This window comes from Grammomys surdaster, unplaced genomic scaffold (assembly GCF_004785775.1).
Source record: "Grammomys surdaster isolate TR1022 unplaced genomic scaffold, NIH_TR_1.0 172, whole genome shotgun sequence".
Lineage (NCBI taxonomy): Eukaryota > Metazoa > Chordata > Mammalia > Rodentia > Muridae > Grammomys > Grammomys surdaster.
Window position 1 is genome coordinate 1,226,095 of NW_021604620.1, and position 16,931 is coordinate 1,243,025.

Here is a 16,931-nt window from a genome sequence, read left to right on the forward strand (position 1 = left end):
GAGGTAAAGGAAGAAGAAGAGGAAGAAGAGGAGGAGAAAGAAGAAGAGGAGAAGGAGGAGGAGGAGGAGAAGGAGGAGGAAGAGGGGAAGGAGGAGGAGGAGAAGAAGGAGGAGGAAGAGAAGGAGGAGGAGGAGGAGAAGAAGGAGGAGGAAGAGAAGGAGGAGGAAGAGGAGAAGGAGGAGGAGGAGGAGGAAGAAAAGGAGGAGGAGGAAGAGGAGAAGGAGGAGGAGGAGGAAGAGAAGGAGGAGGAGGAAGAGAAGGAGGAGGAGGAGGAGGAGGAAGAGAAGAAGAGGAAGAGGAAGAGGAAGAGGAAGAGGAAGAGGAAGAGGAAGAAGAAGACTACTCTGTTTCAAAAGGCATGGATAGAACACAGGGAAGCCATATAGGATGGTTGGCACTCTAATCCTAGTTATAGTAGTTTGAACAAGAATGGCCCCTGTAGCCTCATACATTCGAATGCTTAATCACCAGGGATTGGGGGAGGTGGGGAAAGGGGATTAAAAGGATTAGGAGATGTGGCCATGTTGGAGTAGGTGTGTCCTTGTTGGAGGGAGTGTCACTGGGGTTGAACTTTGAGGTTTCAAATGTTCAAGCTTTCAGATGTAGAACTCTCAGCTACCTCTCTAGCACCATGTCTGCCTGCCTGCCACCATGCTCCCCCACCCCCATGATGACACTGGACTAAACCTCTGTAACTGTAAGCAAGCCCCCGTTAAATGTTTTCTTTTATAAGAATTGTTGTGGTGGACATGGTGTCTTGTCACAGCAATAGAACACTAACTAGATAATAGTGACAGCTGGGAGTCTCCCCCATGGTAGGTCTAGAGTCAGGAGGAAGAGAGTTACTCACCTGTATAAAGGCTTCCTGGCTACAACTGTGGCCTTCTGTGGATGGCACAACCAACTTGCCAACCTGCAGTGACTCAGCACAGAGGCAAGCAATAAAACCTATGACCTCTTCCTTCTACCCAGTCTCCTTCCCACACCCCAGCAAACAAATGCGTCCAGAGGCAGAGAACAAGGGAGCTCACTGCTGTGGTCCATGGGCTGGGCCAGCTTCCTGGAGCACAAGTGAAAGAGGAAAAAAGATGAGGGACAGACAGACAACCTGTTTAATTTGAAGCTATGAACACTGCATAAGAAGAGGAGGGGTAGTCTCAGTTTTACAGATTTCCTTAAGTATCATCTTCTTTTGCTGAAAGAAATCAAGGGCATTCTGTGAGGACTGGGGTAAGCTGGAAGTCATGCAGAATCGGAGTTGCCCTGCTGGAGATAGCCAGAGGTTATTTAGTGAGTCATTCTTACACAATGAGAATATTTTAAAATAACTTTTAAAAAAAAAACCTTATTACAGTGTGTAGACCAAGTATAAAAACTTTTAAAAAGCCAGGATTCCTGTCTCAACTTTTGTTAGTAAAACCCCGATTTGTAGAACTGGAAATGGTAGCTTGAGAAGGATGGATACTAGAAAAATTTTTCTCCATTTTTTTTTTTAAGAAAACATCAAGAAAGAATAAGCTCACTGAGAAACAGAAAAGCAACCCCCACCCCTGACATCACAAGGTGAGACTTAGACCTCAGGAACTGCAGAGGGGGTGGTTTGGTTCCCATGGGTGGGCTGGCAGGGAGAGGCTTGCTCACAGTTGCTGATCTGAGATACAGCTGATGGACAGTTCATGTGAAAGAGCGTAGAAGGGAGGGTGGCGATCCATGAGCAAGCCAGAGAGCAGTGTGCAGAGACTGGAGGTGGAGGAGACGGGGGCAGGACTGAAAACAGTAAGCCACACGTTTGTAGGTTGGTCCAAGTCTGCCTGCAAGAAAACCTGTATCATTGTATAGCCTGGGATTTGGCTTTACATGATGCAAGCTAAGGCAAATTCACCATCTAAACGCTGTCCTGTAAGAGAGAGGGAGAGAAAAAAAGAGAGGGGAAGGACAGAAATGGGCTGGGGACATGTGGAATTTTCAAGAATATGTCCCCAGTGACCTACTTTTTCCAATTCCTAATTGTCTCTCTCCCAATAATGCCACCAAATTGTGACTCCACCATTAGATGAACCCATGCAATGAGTCAGAATGTCATGACACAGAAGCTTCCTTAAGGCTCCTCCCCTGAACACTGCTACACTGGGGACCAGGCCTTCAACACATGAGCCTTCTGAAGGATACTTCAGGTCCTAATCATAATACACACACACACACACACACACACACACCCCACACACTTGATCACACTCACACACAGATACACACATACACATACACTCCACATACACACACATGCAAATACATACACGCACTCATGAACTCACACATGCGTGTACACACACACTCACACACATACACACATACACATACATACATGCACACACACATATGCACTCATGAACTCACACACACATGCACACACACCCACACACAAGTACACACACATTCACACATTCACACACACACACCCCAAATACACACATGCCTTTCTAAGTATACCAGTAGGAGGAGGTGTCAGTAAAGTTGTAAGACAGGCTAGATTGAAAGGGATCTGCATGCAGAAGAAACAAACAACAAATGTTCAAACCAAAAGCATAAGGAAACTCAAGATAGGAGCTGAGTAGAGATTGACATTTATATTTAGGAGAAAGGACTTTTCACTCTTACGTTCTTATATAAAAACCTCCATGTTAAGAAGAAAACTGGGCACACTGTGTAAAAAGTTCACAGGAAATGAAGTACAGATGTCTCCACACGAGGAGATGCTATTAATCTGGAATAAGAAAGAAGCGACTCAAAACATTGTTTGCATTTCTTACATCTGTATTTTTATGAACACATATTTGTGTGAGTGCACGTGGAGGCCAGAAGCCATCATCACTCTCCTTTTATCTTATTTTTTGAGACAGTCTCTCATTGAACCTGAAGTTCTTGACTGCCTGGTAAGCCCCAGGGTCCTCCTGTCTCTGCCTCCCCTGTGCCAAGGTTCCATACATACGCTGCTTCCCTGTGCTGAGATTACACACAGGTGCTGCCTCTCCCATGCTCCCCTCCCAGCTTTTCCTGTGGTGAAGGGGATTAACTCAAGCCCTTATGCTTCCATGGCAAATACTTCACTGGCTGAGGTCTCCTCAGCCCCTCGAACCTTCTTTAATTGGATTGATAGATTTCATTTCTGACCAAACTGGAAGTCCACTACGGTCTATGACTCACTCCTTGTTGCTAAAACATCTGGCAAGATATAATAGCAATGAAGTCAATGACAGCAGTGGATTGGACAGAGATACCCCAAAGATGGAGAGAGACGAGTGCGGGATGGTGAGATTCCTCTTGTTTTTGTTGTTTTGTGTTTCTCCTTTCTCTCTGATTCCCGCTGGCTTTGGTGTGAAGCCTGGCTGAAGTGGGAACTAACAGAAATGATCAGGAAACAAGTCTGAGAAGCCCTAGCCTCCAACCAGGACTGGCAAGATAACGAAGCAACTCGAAGTACCGCCTGCTTTCCTTGCTGAGATTAGTGTATTCAGGAAGCTGACACCTAAGACAGGGACAGAAAAACTGTCCTTTTAGAGCAGTGATTCGCTACCTTCTTAGTGCCGGGACCCTTTAATACAGCTCCTCCTCTGTGGTGACCGCAACCATAAAAGTATTTCATTGCTACTTTAGAATTGTAATGTTGCTCCTGTTGTGAATCATAATATAAATATCCATGTTTTCCAATGGTCTTAGGTGACCTCTGTGAAAGGTCACTTGACCTGCCCCCTCCAGGGGTCATAACCCACAGGTTGAGGACCACTGTTCTAGAGGGAACAAGTGGAAAGAGGGACTCTTGGGAACCAGAGAGCATGGGACCTTGCAATGGGTGTTGACTGGGCCGAATTCTGGGTAGTGATTTGTCACATAGCAATGGGTGTAACACATGCCTGCTAACAGCCAGGTTCCACCCTCTTAGGATGGTACCACCCATAGTGGGCTGGGCCCTCCCACGTCATCAAGAGAATGTTCCCCACACAAGCCCACAGGCCAGTCTGATGGAGGCCATTCCTTAAAGTTATTTCTTCCCAGGAGACTATAGGTCGTGTCAGGTTCACAAAAACGAAGCAGCATGGCATCATAACTCAGGCTCCCTTCTGTGTGAGCCAGAACTCGTAGTTTTTTGTTTTGAGATGGGGTTTCACTACATTGCTCAGGCTGGTCCTCGCTTCAAGTGATCTTCCAGCCTCAGTCTGCTGAGTAGCTGAGACTACAAAAGTGTGTGCCACCAACACACTTAACTAAATTTTGTCAATTCGGCTGTGATAAGATTATTCCCGAGAGGGCTGGAATAATCTTTTCCCTAAGACGCACAAGCCCCTGGGTTCAATCTCGAGCAAAAAGATCATCTGAGCAAAAAGGATTTAAAAGATATTCCATTAAAATGATTTTTTTTCCCCAAACATTTCAAACATTTCCAATCAAATACCAAAGGATGAAGTTATATGCAAGGATGAATGTAAGTTCAGGGGCTGAGAAAATGGGAAACTCTGCAACTAAAGTCCACAAGTCTACTGAGTCATCAGCTGATGCTAATAGTTAAAGTTCCTGAAAGATTTGCCTTGGTTTTCAGAGGGAAGAGAGCCAAGGATTGCTCCTTAAGGCAGAGAGGGAGCTAGGAGGACAACTTCCAACCTGGAACACCTCCAGGGGTTAGATAGAGTAAAGGCCTTCGGAGAGCTGGAAGGGTGTGGAGGGTGGAGGCTAAAGGGTAGATAGGAAAAGGGGGTGGGAACCACTGAAGGGTGAGGTTTCAGTAATAAATCTGATCTGAGATTCTCATCAACTGGAAGTTTGGTACAACTAAAACGAAGCTCGTGCTCAAACTGGGTTCTGGTCTAAGAGATTAAGGGAGGTGTAAGGAGCGAGGCAAGAGAACTAGCCGGCATCCCACCACATAGACCGCCAGCGAGGCTCCACCCCTCTCGACTAGGCTCCCTCTCTGCCTTGAGTGACAGCAGGCCAAGCCCCACCCCACTCACTACAGCCCCGCCTTCAACTCGGCTCACCGTAGTGACAAGCTGACGAGGCCCCGCCCATTCAGCGCCGCCACAGCCCACTAAAATGACAACCCTCAGGGCCCTGCCCCTCCCGCCGCGGCCCCGCCCCTCTCCCGAGCGACAGCCAGTGAAGTTTCGTTCTGATACCTCCGCCCCGTTTCCTCCGGATTTACAACCGCTAAGGCACCGCCTCTTTTACTGTGATCCCGCCCTCCAGGCTAAGTGATAGCCGGAAGGCCCCGCCCTGCACGGTCGTTGACGCCTCCTCTCGGCCTAAGGCGCCACGCCCCGGTCCCGCATCCAGTCCGCTCCGCCTTAGCGCCGCGGGCCTGGTTCTCCCGGCTCAGGCCGCCCCCTAGGACGCCGCGTGGGCGGCCGGTGAGTGGGGAGGGGCGCAGCTCGTACAGTGGGCCCGCTGGGGATCCCCCTCCACTGGGAAAAAAGACGCGGCAGCGTTGGGCGGGGCTGGAGATCCGCAAGGGTGTGAGAGCCTGCGGAGGCAGGGGGATGTCGGCCGTCTCTGGACTTGTGTCGGGCCTGGGGCGGGGCCGGCTCTGCCTGACTCGTGGGGTCCTGGGGTGCTGGGCTACTCTGATTGACACTTCGGGAGGGCTCCTGGTGGCCTTGATTGTGTCACAGCTCGCGGTCTCTAGGGCTGCGGACAGATCCGGTTTGAGGTTTCTGACCGGGCCCATTGTGCGTTTTCCGTGATAGGTGTCGCATGACTCGGGTGACGGGTGCAGAGTCCTGTTCCCACTCGAAACCCTGTTTATTCCCCTAGCTGAGGCGGTGCATAGACGGCCTGACTGAAGTACTCTTCAAGTTCGTTCCCACTCCACAGTTGAATCGCGTTCCCTTTAACCCTGGTGTTGTAATCGAATCCCGGGAATTTTAAAAGTTTCATGTGCATTGTGAATTGCCTGGTTTCCATTTAAAGTCACAGTAACCTAGAAGACTAGATGTTTCTAAGGACTCTTTCTGTCTTTAAACAATTTAAAATGCAACCATGCCTCTCTTAACCAGGATAAACCGGGAGGGAAATGTTTGCTGTTTACCTGGCAGGCACGTCCGAGGGCGAGGGCACTCATATAGACAAAGAGGCTGTGACTTTACCAGGCATATAGTTTTGCTTGTTGTTGTTGTTGTTGTTGTTTTTGTCTGTGTGTTCGTGTTAACGTGTGAGTGTAGGCATACAGATACACACAGGCTTGTACCGGACAGAGGACACAGGTGTGGGTCCTCGCCTTCCACCGTGTTTGAGAGAGGATGTCTTTGTGTCTTTCCATTGTTGCTGCTGTACTGCCGACTCTAGGCCATTCAGCCCTCCAGCTTCCTAGGGTTCTTCTGGCTCTGCCTCCTGTGTTTCCTGGAGTTGGGATTACAGAAGCACTCTACTGCGTGGCTTATGGTGCGTTCTGGAGGCCAAATTTAGGTCCTTTTGATGAGAAATGAGAGATACAGAATAACAGACATACATAGGGAAGGCCTAAAATTATAATGTGCATGTGAGTTCGTGTGCATTTGGATAGACTGTAGTGTAGGTGTGTGTGCATGTGTGTATGATTGTGTAAAGGGGAAAGCTAGAAAACTTGGAACACAGAAAAGAGGATAAAGTTGAGAATGTAAATGTCCTGTAGGAACGTTCGCTCAGTAGAAATGCTCTGAACTCTATGACCTCTGGTAACATTTTGTCTTTCTCTAGTTTGTATATTTAAAAGTATTTTTTACTTATTATTGTGTGTGTGTGAATGTAAGTGTACACATTCGATGGAATGTGTGTAGGGGTCAGAGGTCAAATTTTGGGAGCCAGTTCTCTCCTTTTGTGTATTATAAATACACATATAATTAATGGAGTAATATTCCAATATTAATTTGTGACTTTTTCCAACTTAACATTTTCTTATTTACCATTTTCCTTGATCACTAAAAATTCACACGAAACAACCAGCTACTCATTTTTAAAATAACATTAGTATTTCAGCTATGTCTTTAATACATGCTTTGGGGTGAAGAATTAGGGCTGGTCAAGGCAATTATATTGGTAAGTGTTTAAATGCTACCTATGCTACTTCAAGCCAGTCCCTTACAGTATATAGATGGATTATCTGTAACTCTCTGGGTTTATACACAGTAGCACCAGCTTTTGGAAGATGCCAGCTCAGAATGCTGAGTGTTTGTCCTGGCTGTTGTTTTTGATTTTTGTGGCTGTTGTTTTCAACTTGACACAAAATATCCTCATCTGAACAAATGCCTCCATCAAACTGACACATACGCAAATCTATGGGGCATTTTCTTGATTAATCCGTCCACAGCCCTAGGCAGGAGGCCCTGGGTTATATAAGAAAGCAGGCTGACCAAGCCAGTAAGCGTCACCTCCATGGGCTCTGCTTGAGTTCCTGCTTTGAGTTCCTGTCTTGACTTCCCTGATGATGGAAGCCAAACAAACCTTTTCCTCCCCAAGTTGCTTTTGGTTGTGGTGCTTATCAGAGCAATAGAAACTCTAAGACAGTGTCACATGTGATCTGAAGCCATTGTTTTGACTGAAGGGGAAAATAAGAGATTTGGGGAATAAAGGATTTTTATTCTGAGATGATTTGTTTTTTAAGTATCTACAAAGACATTAGAGTTCTCATGTGCCAGCTTCCCTCATCCTTGTATGTCCTCAGTACAACAGTTGCAGAACACAGGAAAGCAGCTGACACAGTCCCACTAAGTGACTTGCAGATCTGAGCACACCAGTCTCACACGCATGCTAGGATCGTTTTGTCCTTAGCTACGGCATGTCCTGAGCATTTAACAAAGGTGTCCTCCGAAGGATCCGGTGGCTAATGTGAAAACCCTGTTTATCTACAGTCGGTGTCTGTACTCTATTGGTAAGCCAACACATGGTGAAAGAGAACACAGCCCACTATAGCTTTCTGGAGTCTGTGCAGGGCCTCTGAGAAACCTTGGCTGCTCAGCTTTCTGGTCACTCTGACTGTTGTCCTGACCAGGGAGAAGCTGAACACAAGGGAGAAAACCATTCTACCCCTTGGTGCCCTGGAGGTCTGATGCCCCTGCCACAGCCATGCCTGCTGCACACTAAAGCTCACACTGTCTAGTATCTTGGCTCCTCCTTTCTGTTTCCTCTGTGTGGTAATGGCAGAGCAAATGCCCATTGCAGTCCCTGGCAAAAGTGAGTCACAGAACTCAGTTTAGCCAAGAGTGCTTTCACAAGACACCTCTTACTTATCAGGGCTTCCAGTGAGCCAGGTGAGACCGGGGCAGACCAGCATCCTATGAGCAGTTACTATAATGTGAAAGAATGTCACACCCATACCTGCTGCATGCAGAGCACAGAGAGGTATGGGAACCCCCCAGACAGGGCCATCCAAGAGGTATCATTATATAAAGAAGGGGTGAGGAGAGAACATCTGAGTGCTATTGCAGTGGGGAGACAAATACTCAGAGCAGAGGCCACTCTCAGGTGGGAGGAGGAAGGAGAGGATCTGGGTGGAAGAGTGGGCCTGCTCTCTCAGTAACCTGTTCTGGTACGCTGCAGCTCAGTGGATGACACAAGTGCTGTGTAACTGAGCATAGGTACTGACAAGCAGCTGGTCCACACAGGCTATGATCACAGCCTGCCTGCTTCCCTCCTCACATGGTTTGCATGCTCACAATGGAACCTAAGCAATTCCGGTGGTGTGATAAAAATAAAATTGTGTGTGTGTGGTGTATGTGCACATGTATGGCAGGTGTGCATTCCTGTGCACTCCCTTTCTGAGGCCAGAGGAGGAATTGGGATTCTGACTTTATTCTTCTTTGCCCATTGAGACCTTTGAGACAGGTCTCTCTCTGGAATTAAGATGGTGGCCAGCACCACCTTAACAGAGATCCCTCTGTTCCTGTTCTCTCACAGCTCTGGGATCACAGATGTGCATGTCCACATCTGGATTTTTATGTGGGTCCTAGGAATTTGAACTCAGATCATCTTCTGGTATTACTGTGTATTTAGTGTACATTTTACATGAAGTCTTAAGTACAGTTTTCTTAAAACATTATGAGAGGGGTTGGGATCTAATAATAACTAAGTATAATTTCTTAAAATATTTGTTTATTTTATCTATATGAGTGTTCTGTCTTTACACACACCAGAAGAGGGAATCAGATCCCATTACAGATGGTTGTGAGCCACCATGTGGGTGTTGGGAATTGAACTCAAGACCTTTGGAAGAGCAGTCAGTGCTCTTAACCACTGAGCTATCTCTCCAGCCTCCAAATATAATTTTTAATGAATATATTGGACTGTTTCCTTTTGTGAGTGGTCCTGTAATACCACAACATATTAGGCTGTCTTTGTTGTGTTTTTGCATATGTATACAAATACAATAAAATAATGAATTTTTATATTCACATTTGCTTTAAAGATCCTTTAGAGACAAATTTCATTAATAAAGTGGTAATAATGTCTAGATACACTGTTTAATTTTCTTCTTGGGATACATTTTTGGAAATAACCCTGTTGTTACTATGTAGACATGTTTCTTACTGCTGGTTTGCTTTGGCAATAGGGATATATTTGGCAATAGGGATGTATCTTGTTACCATTTGTGTTATTAGTGACCTTGAAAGTCTTTTCAGATGTGGTTGGTATGATTCTTTTGACAGTTGTGTCTTTGTGTTTAGTGTGTGGGTTTTGGTTGTTGTTGTTGTTGTTGTCCTCGTCGTCGTCCTGTCCGTTTCCAGGAGGTCTGCAGGTGGGGGATAGTATCACTTGCTTGCCATATATTGCCAATACTGTTAAGTGTCTGCCTCGGATAATGAATAGCACAGAGGCTCTTAAGTGAGGATGAATAGTAGGCAGTGTTTGTTATGGGTTTCTCAGAGTGCTCATGTACCTGCTTTGAAAAGAAGCCTGTTCTGGTTTTCTCAGCAAGATTGTTTTATGACCTGGTGTTTATGAATAAGGTAGACTATTCACACATCAGACAATGGAGAATGTTCAGCCAGCTGACCTTTGATGCCTGTCCACTGAACACTCTGCTCTCTCTCCTCTGGAGTTCTCATTTACTCCAGGTGGAAGCCATGCTTTATGTGTGACAAACAGAAGGTTGTCATTCCCCAGCCACCACTAAGCAGGGCCGGGCAGTGGTGGCTCAAGCCTTTAACTCCAGCACTTGGGAGGCAGAGGCAGGTGGATTTCTGAGTTCGAGGCCAGCCTGGTCTACAGAGTGAGTTCCAGGACAGCCAGGGCTACACAGAGAAACCTTGTCTCAAAAAACCAAAGAGAGAGAGAGAGAGAGAGAGAGAGAGAGAGAGAGAGAGAGAGAGAGAGAGAGAGAGAGAGAGAGACTGACTAAGCAGGCCCTCTTTTCAGTCTTCCCTGCCTCCTGGTTCCTCTTCCCTGAGCCCACTCTGATGACCTGGCACAAGGATGCCTGCTGTTAGACTGGGTGTTCTCTAAGCAAGGGGGTGTCGTCTGTTCTCACTTGCTGTTGGCTCTATCATGGCATGGTTGTAGCAAACACACAACGCATGCTTACTGATATTATTTATGTTGTGGAGGCCATAAGCTAAGCCTCCCATTCCCTTAGTGGACTACTGCCTCACCATGCAGCTCAGGCTGGCTTCAAGCTCTCGGTCCTTTTCCTTCAGCCTCGATAGTGCAGATACCACAGAGATGCACCCTGGTGCTCTGTGCCCCAGGCCATCTACTAGGAAGTCCCTCAGTTTATAGGACAGGGATGTGCCTTCCTGCCAGTCTCCTGCTGCAGTCAGTTGAAAGTGTGTCAGGAAGAAAGCCAGTCTTTCCGATAGACTCCTCAGAGGCGGGTTGCTGCTGAGCAGGCGCTTTATGTCCTTATTGTCCCAGGTCTCCTCTCATTCCACAGGTGCCCCCGCCCAGCTAGACAGTCGCTTTCTACCAAGCACATGACACATGTTGATTGAGGTTATTGTTTATATTCAGAAGGCTGTGGAGCCGAGCCATGGCCCCTTTGAGGGCCAAGACTTGTGAACTATTCTGAAGAAACCATTAGCTGTTTGGAAGCACTAGTTGATGTCTTCCTAGAACGTAGCCTGTTGGTCTACAGCTAAACCACTCCCAACCCAGCAGGTCTAGTCTTAGAAGCAGAGCAGGTCCAGGCTTGGATGAAGAACTCAGCATGATGACCCGTGGTTCCTGTGCATTGTCACACAGCATCTGAAGCATCTTGAGATACAGTCTTCTAACTTTCTGCTGCTGGGATAAAACGCCCTGACCAAAAGGAACATGGTGGGGGGAAGGGCTTATTTCAGCTTACAGGTCTAGGTTATAGTCCATCGTGGAGGGGAAGCCAGAGGCAGGAGCTAGAGACAGCTGGTCACATGACATCCATCGCCAAGAGCAGAGAGAAACAAATGCACCCAAGCAGCTTGGCTGCTTCATGCTTAGCTACCATTCTTCACTTTTGCACATTTCATGGCCCAGCCTAGGTGCCACCCTCAATGCTCTGCGTCTTCTACACCAATTAACCGTCAAGACCTTCTCCCAACATCATAGCCACACGCCAACAGTATCCAGACACTTCCTCAACTGAGGTTTCTCTGTAAGGAGCTTCTAAGTTGTGTCAAATTGACATTTAAAGCTAACCACACATGGGTTATGGAAGTTAGTATTTGGACATGCGTTGGAGAAGGCCCCTGTAGTGGGAGTGTATAATTGAAACCCAGTATTGATTTCAAAAGCCTATTATAGGCCAGATCCAAACAAAGTCTACACTATTTTTAGGGCAGGGAGAAAAAGTTGATCAGTCTAAACCAGGCAGTCTGTGTGTGATGAGTTGCAGAAGCCGTGGTCACAGTGTTGTGTGCAGGTGAGCTTTCAAACTTAGAGTCATTGAAACAGATGGAGGCACACAGGATGGAGGCACACATAGCCTTAACAGTAAGTAAAGTGCCGGGGGCTTGCTCTGGAGAAGCCTGGCTTAGAGGTGCCTGTGGAGTGCGTCACAGCTGAGAGATTGGCCGTGCAAGCATTAGACAGTGGGTCACATGCCATCTCAAGTCAGAACGCAGAGACTGACTAATGTAGGTGCCCAGCAAACTCTATTTGCTCCTTCAAATTCCTGCTCCGTGGAGGTGACTGTCACGTCTTCCCCACCACAGTAGACTGTGTCTCCTCACACTGAGAGCCAGAATCAGTCCTTTCTTCTTGTTTCCTGCTAGCTTGTTTTGTCACAGCGATGAGGAAAATGACTATTACAGCATGTAAGAAAAGGCTGCATTTCACCAAAACCCCAACTACAGAAAGGAAACAAAGGGCTGCAGTAGTGAGAGGCGTATGTGTCTTAGCTCCTGTGAGCATAAGGTCATGGTCAGTAGCAGCTCAAGGGAGGTGTTCTGGTGGGCATACAGCCCCTCCTGTGGTTTAGGAAAGCAGCCTGCTCTCTGTCTCTACCACCCCAGGGTCTCTGGACAAGGAGGGAAAAGCCTGGAGGAGGCTTGATCCCGCCCCAGGGTGCTCTGGCCTGTAGTTCTTGATCTCTCACCTACTAGTAGCTGGAGTTTAGTCTATGTCCACGTAACACAAGCAGACTAGCACAAGTAGTCCAGACGTGTGCAAGGGTGAAAAGGGGGAGTGGTCATTCAGTGTCTGTCAAGTGGTTTAACTGCAGACTAGTGTCCCGCCTTTGGCTGGACTCCCTCTTGGTCCTTGGTCTCTTGTCACAGCTGATTGTGCCTACATTCAATGCAGACTTCTGGGTCCTGTGTGAACTCTGTCCCTTATGCTTTTGTTTACTCCACAGGAAGGGACCGCCTTCTCCTGCCCATGGAAGGCCTCGGGCAAGAAGCTTCCAGTCCTTAGTTTAGCCTATTTAAAGACATTATGCAAACAGCCCCATTCATCCCCACACTGCGAGACAGGCTTTTTGCCTCTCAGCTCTGGAGAAAGTGATGAGAGCCACTGTTTATCCTTGGTGCTCTGTCCTGTCAACTAAAAACTTGAAGAGGAGCCCATAGGCCCTTCACCTGCAGTCCCCTGGTTCTGCTGAATCTCTAATTTGATTCGATTCCTCACCCATAGGCCCTTCACCTGCAGTCCCCTGTTCTGCTGAATCTCTAATTTGATTGATTCCTCAGTACTTGTCACTGGAGTGTGGAACCTCTGATCAGGTTGTTGTTTTGTGGCTGTTGAAGTTTTTTGTTTGTGTTTTTTTGTTTTGTTTTGTAACTTTTGTTATCTTATCTTTGAAACATTTAATTTTGCTGAAGTATTCAGACTCCAGCATCTACAATGTAACAAACTGGGGGCCCATAGACACTTTAAACTCTGAAGGATCCAAAGGCCTACATTTTTGAACCTACACACACACACACACACACACACACACACACACACACACACACAAATTAATTGGTTCTTTTATTTAAAAACAAGAAGGGGAAAGTAATAAATTATGTATCTATTAGGAGGATTTAGTGGAATTAGGTGAGTAGACACTTAGGCCAGCCTTTCCTGTGCAATGGGCAATCAGTAAAGGGAGCCTCTCCCAGCTGACCAAAGCTCTGCTCACCTCTGAGTCCTTAACATAGCGTGATAGCTGCTCCCAGGAAGCACTCTGTTTCCTCTTGCTGTGGGTGATGCCATTGTTTTTGTTAAGTCTGAAAGTGCCATTACAGAGACCACCACTCATATATGCCATTGACAAGAGTGTTTTTATTTTGCAAAAGCAAGAAGCTTGCATGCAAGGGTCCCACTTACAAAAATGGTGACAATGACAGACAAAGGCACATAGACCTTTTAATAGGAAACGAGGGGAATTTTAGCTAGGGTTTGGTAATCTAAACTTCATTAGTGGGTGCTGGGGATGTTACATGGGTGGGTTTCTGATTAGTCTTCCCCCTTTTCCTATTACACATAGAACCTTTCTGGTCACTGCTTCACTGCTTGAAGGGTGAGGAGAGGGGTCCACACCCAGGAACACCTTGGTGGGGCTTTTTAGGAGTGTGGACAGGTTAACTGTGGTAGCCCAGGTGGTATAGTGTGGGGCCTGGGTGAGGTTAATGCTGGAGTTAATACAATTAAAGGTAAGGTTGAGCCGTCTAAACAGGACGGTTGAAGGCCCTAAGGAGGGGTGTGATGACTGGGGGCAAGACCGAGCTTATAATGGAGGAGGGAAGCTGAGGCTGATGTTGTGGTTTTTAGGATAGGCATTGGTATTGCCAGTGCTACTGGTCCTGTAGCTGGGGAGAGGGGGGCAGTCCAGACAGGACTATTTATTTTTGTATCTGGAAGAAGAGTCCCCTATTGTGTCCATGATACAACGTTAAGCCTCAAACCTTGCCAACCGCCCATCTTCTGCTCTTTTGTCCCTTTTACATTATTGAGATGGGGTGAGGTTCTTACCCATGTTGAGCCCATCAGTCCCCCACGAGTTGGGCTCATTGTCCTGCCTATCTGGATAAGATCCTGATTATTATATACCCATGAGTCGTTGGTCTCACAACTCCATTTATGGCAAAAAAAAGCCTTCTGTATCATTGTAAGTCCCATAGTCACTTGTCCCTGGGCATGCATGGAGTTAAATGGTTGCAAATCATCGTTCTTGGCAGTCCTTCCAGCAAGTTGCTTGAGTGTCTTGCAGTTCCGGATATGACGAACAGGGTTTACCTCTTGGACCTGGATCCTTCTATATATATGTGGCCAGAATGTAAAGGTCTGGATTAAAAACAGGAAAGGTGGTACTCACTGGACCAGTCAGTGTTAAACTCTGTACTTTTCTCCAAGCAGAGCAAATATAAGGAGCAGGTAGATGAAACCCTTTGGAGACTTAGCATTGCTTAGGGCTCAGCGGGGGGGGGGGCGGGGGGGGGGGGGGGGGAGTGGTGTGAGGCAAGAATTTTTGAGTTCTTAGCTTAAGTGGGTCTCATGGGTAGGTGACAGCTCACCATAGTCCAGTGCTGGCCTTGGATGGATAGCTGTCTGGATCTAAGGGTGGTTTGACTGGTGTTACGTGGTAATGGTGTGTCCGATCTGGGACCCTGTCGACCTTGACTGCTGTTGGTATGATCAGGATTACAGGGTATGGTTCATTCTGGCTGGGCTCCAATGTTTCCTTTTGGTGTCTTTTGATGGTTACCAGGTCTCCCGGCCAGAACTGTGGGGTGGGTGGATACCCTCAATCTACTTGTTTACCTCTCGGAGTCCCTGTACCAGCCTACAGTCAGTAGAGCTGGGCTTCTTAACCCAGAGGGTCATTCAAGGCCAACTGGGAAGGAATGAGGGTGCCTAAGTCCCTTAAGCACCTGATGTGAGGGACACCCCCCACACTTGGCTTCCTTGAGTATTAGGTATTGTTTGATGGGGACCAGTGTCGCCTTGGCCTTCATCTGTACTCGCATTGGGGGGGAGGGTCTGTGCTTGGTCAGTCCAGATCCCCGTTTCTGCCCAGGCTTCTGGGATCTCTTGGATCCAACATCGCAGCAGGCTCCCCTGCTTCCCTCCTTTCCCCAGAGTGGGAGGTGGTGGGGGTGAGGGTGGGGGTGTCTGTGAATAGTCTGTATTCATCTCCTAAGGCCATGGTAAGGTCATGCACAGCTTTTCCTTCCTGGTCTGTCACAGAGACCCTGGTTGGACTGAAGTGGATATGAGTTCCCGCTTTAGTCAGTAAGTCTCTTCCCAGCAAGGGGCACAGGCATTCGGGGTGACTGTGAGAGACTGGGGTACTCAGCCCTCTTTTAAATCAACCAGCCTTCAGGCAGTCTATGAGTCTATGAGTCTGATCCTGTTGCCCTCTGTCTTAGCCAGGGGTTCTACTCCTGCGCAAAACATCGTGACCAAGAAGCAAGTTGGGGAGGAAAGGGTTTATTCAGCTTACACTTCCACACTGCTGTTCATCACCACAGGAAGTCACAACTAGAGATCAAGCAGGTCAGGAAGCAGGAGCTGATGCAGAGGCCATGGAGGGATGTTACTTACTGGCTTGTTTCCCCTGCCTTGCTCAGCCTGCTTACTTATAGAACCCAGGACTATCAGCCCAGGGATGGCACCACCCATAATGGGTCCTCCCTCCTTGATCACTAATTGAGAAAATGCCTTACAGCTGGATCTCATGGAGGCATTTCCTCATGGGAGACTCCTTTCTCTGTGATAACACCAGCTTGTGTCAAGTTGACACAAAACCAGCCAGTACACCCTCTCTACCCAGGCTTGTCTTTGAGATACTGGCCTCAGAGGTTGTGCTGTGCCCCTGTGTCCACCAGAACTTGATGGGCTTCCCCTCTACTTTTAGGGCTACCCACGGCTCAGAGAGGGGTGCTGACCCTGTCTCCCCCAATCCCTCATTTCCTCCAGCTCCAGCACCTTGGCTTCTGTGTAGGTCTCCACTCAGGGCATTCACTTTCCTTGTAGGAAGTCCTACCTTCTTACAATAAGCACACTGATCCTTCTGTAATCCTGACCTCGGTGACTGTCTGGCGCTGCCTGATTGACAAAGGCCATATTTACTGCCTACTGGTTTCCTTGGCCTCTGGGTTTAACGGTGTATAAGTCAGTAAGCTTCTAGCAGCCTTTCCAGAAAGGCTCCTGGTGATTCATCCTGTTCCTGCCATACCTGGCTTCCTTTGAACAAATTTGGGGGCTGCCTTGCAGCTGCCCAGAGGTCCCCCCATTAGAGTCTGGAGGTAGACCTTTAATCTCTCCCTATCTGCCACTGTGTTGAAGTCCCAGTTAGACCAGGTAAAGGAGAACTCATCTCAGTGTGATCAGGTTTGTAGTTGTTGACCTGTCTGGACACAGAACCAATTTCCAGACCTTGGTCAGGCTCCTCTCTCTCTCTTTATTGGTGAAGAGGACCTGGAGCAATTGGTAGCAGTCATCTCATGTAGGCTGATAGGTGAAAAGAACAGAGTCTAACAATCAATAAGTTTTGCAGGCTTTTCAGAGAATTTGG

At 47.5% G+C, this 16,931-nt stretch overlaps 1 protein-coding gene across 2 annotated transcripts in view; it reads left to right on the forward strand.

The window, feature by feature from the left end:
• Positions 1-5,271: 5,271 nt before the first annotated feature.
• The window catches only part of Ano10 (anoctamin 10), a 107,502-nt gene continuing 95,842 nt past the window's right edge, over positions 5,272-16,931 (forward strand). Inside the window, exon 1 of one of the 2 annotated variants that reach the window (XM_028767417.1) lies at positions 5,272-5,397. The gene's annotated coding sequence lies outside the window, so the exon portion shown is untranslated. The remainder of the gene's footprint in view (positions 5,398-16,931) is intronic. The other variant, XM_028767418.1, reaches the window with a different exon arrangement.